The 2,449-nt window shown below is 49.2% G+C and overlaps 1 pseudogene across 1 annotated transcript in view; it reads left to right on the top strand.

Annotated features, from left to right (window-relative positions):
• The first annotated feature begins 464 nt into the window (after positions 1 to 464).
• Positions 465 to 2,449, top strand: part of LOC311231817 — a 101,803-nt pseudogene continuing 99,818 nt past the window's right edge. The window contains exon 1 of the transcript in view: positions 465 to 557. The product of the transcript in view is annotated as an uncharacterized misc_RNA (transcript). The remainder of the gene's footprint in view (positions 558 to 2,449) is intronic.

Here is a 2,449-nt window from a genome sequence, read left to right as displayed (position 1 = left end):
AGCGCTCACATAGCGTTTTTGCAATGTGCATAATCACATAATAATAATAATATAATATTGACTACAACGCGTCTATAATAATAACTAAAACGAGGCAGTGTCCTATGTGCGCATTTATTAAAGTCCCCTGCATGCAGCACATATACCATAGTGCCCTTTGACACACTTAGCTTATATATGTGCTTAATAAACCTATAGACTCTCTCCCAAAACACACAGTTATTACTGTAACATTCCATTAGTCCACCATGCAGGCAGCCACAGCTCTGTGATGATGATGGTGTATCTGTGTTTTGGGGGTGGGGGGGTATCCCCTCTATAGAGAGGGATGCTGCAGCAGCGAGCCCCCCCCCCCCCCCCCTCCCCTCCCCTCCACCCACCCTCTTAAAAAGTGTTGGTGACGCGCCGCGCGCAGGGAAGCACCCAGCGAGATGTGCGCGCCCAGCGGGAGGGGCCGACAGAAAATGGCGAGTCTGTGCAAAAGGCAGCAATGCACGATAGAGAGGCGCGGCTTTCGGCAGGAACTTGACTCGTGGAGACACAAACTCATCCACTGTGTAGGTAAGCTCGCTTGGCATTTACCGGGGGGGTCGGCGGGGTCCGGGGGGGGTGGATTTTGGAGCGTAAAGACCACATTCCGGGGCTGTTATTATGGCCAGGAGGGGAAACATCACCGCGGGTCACAGCGCAGCAGAGCTGTCATTTTTTGTTCCGCGCGGCTGCCGCGCTGCCGCCTCCCCCACCGGACTTGCAGCCCAAATATTATTCACCTATATAAGTTTTTGGGCGCGTTATCATCTCGGTGCGCGCTGCCGACACCTGCCTTTATCTGCCCGCTATTTATCATGTGTTTGTTGTGTTTTTGGATGGTCGTTTTGCCCTGGTTACGCCGCGTCTCGGAGCGGTGGGAATATTTCTGTATGCATTATTTCATAGCTGTTTATTTATTGTAAGCAGGGCGTGTCACGTGGTACAGATGGAGCGGTGGCTCGGCCAATAGGAGGCGCCTGCGCTGGCCGTGCCGGGTGGCGCGCTCCTGTTTTATTATTGTGGCTTCTTTAGGATTATAGTTTATTGGGGGGGGGGGGGGGGGGGGGGGGGCAGATGTAGCAGTACTGTCTATCTGTATGTCACGTGTGTCATATATGTTATGATGAATTGAAAATGGGGGGACCCTGATGTAAACAAGACGAAAGTCTTTCTCTGGTCTGCATCACCTTAACAATTGTGTGTATTGAGCTGTAATGTATTGTACCCATTCTGCAATCTGTTAATAAAGTTTTCAATCAATCAATCAATCAATCAATCAAGTGCGCGCTCCTGTGTTTTATTATTGTGGCTTCTATTAGGATTATAGTTTATTGGGGGGGGGGGGGGGGGGCAGTGCGCGCTCCTGTGTTTTATTATTTTGGCTTCTTTATGGATTATAGGTTTATTGGGGGGGGGGGGGGGGGCAGTGCGCGCTCCCCTCTCTCTCTCTCGAGAAGCATCCATCTGCAGAACGTCAGCGCAGCACTCTCAAGGCCCTCCCATAGTGGAGTGGACCGTACACGGAGCAGACTCCCGCGGGCTCAAAGCTGACCCAAAGCAGAGTCCAAGTGCGAAGCTCCTATTTTCTGACGCTGCGGACGTGACTTGGTGTCACGACTCACAAACGACATGACAGAAGTTGAACAGTCGTGGGGAAAATTGTGTAAACTGGTGCGAGACATGTAGGAAATTGGTCCGCGGAGATCCGCTCGACTATGAAGGCTCAAAGAGTCCAGTGGACCTCCGCAGAGTCCAGTCCGTGTGCAGTCCGCTCGACTATGGGAGCGCCTTAAGGCCCCGCGCTGTCAGGCCCCTCAGGAATTTGTGAGCAAAAGTATAGTTACTGGCTGTACAATACTGCTGTAGGCCTATAATACTAAATATATGTAAATAAGTAAGGCAATTGAAATATAACAGAACTTGCGGCATCATATTGTTAATTTTGTCAAAAAAAATTGTCAAAATCTGCAGTACGGCCCAATACACACACTTGTTAAGGGGATGCAGACCAGAGAAAGACTTCCGTCTTGTTTACATCATGGTCCCCCCATTTTCAATTCATCATAAATGTACAGTTCCCTCCCCCTTGTATTTATATTTACTGTATGTCACAATGTAACAGTACTGCATTGAGTATGTCATAAATGTCACTATGAATTGAAAATGGAGGACCCTGATGTAAACAAGACGAAGGTCTTTCTCTGGTCTGCATCCCCTTAACAATTGTGTGTATTGAGCCGTACTGTATTGTACCATTCTGCAATCTGTTAATAAAGTTTAATAAACGCATCGCGGATCTGCCCGCACAGTGACCCAAATCAGCCATTGGGAGAGCCAGGGGACTGAGAGAGCTGTGCTGACGGTCTGCAGATGGATACTATTGCCTCTCTCTCTCTCTCTCTCTCTCTCTCTCCTCTCT

The sequence above is a fragment of the Notolepis coatsorum genome, assembly GCF_963971535.1.
Source record: "Notolepis coatsorum genome assembly, chromosome: 7".
NCBI classification, from domain to species: Eukaryota; Metazoa; Chordata; class Actinopteri; order Aulopiformes; family Paralepididae; genus Notolepis; species Notolepis coatsorum.
Note: the sequence above shows the minus strand (reverse complement) of the source record. Positions and strands in the feature narration are given on the sequence as shown.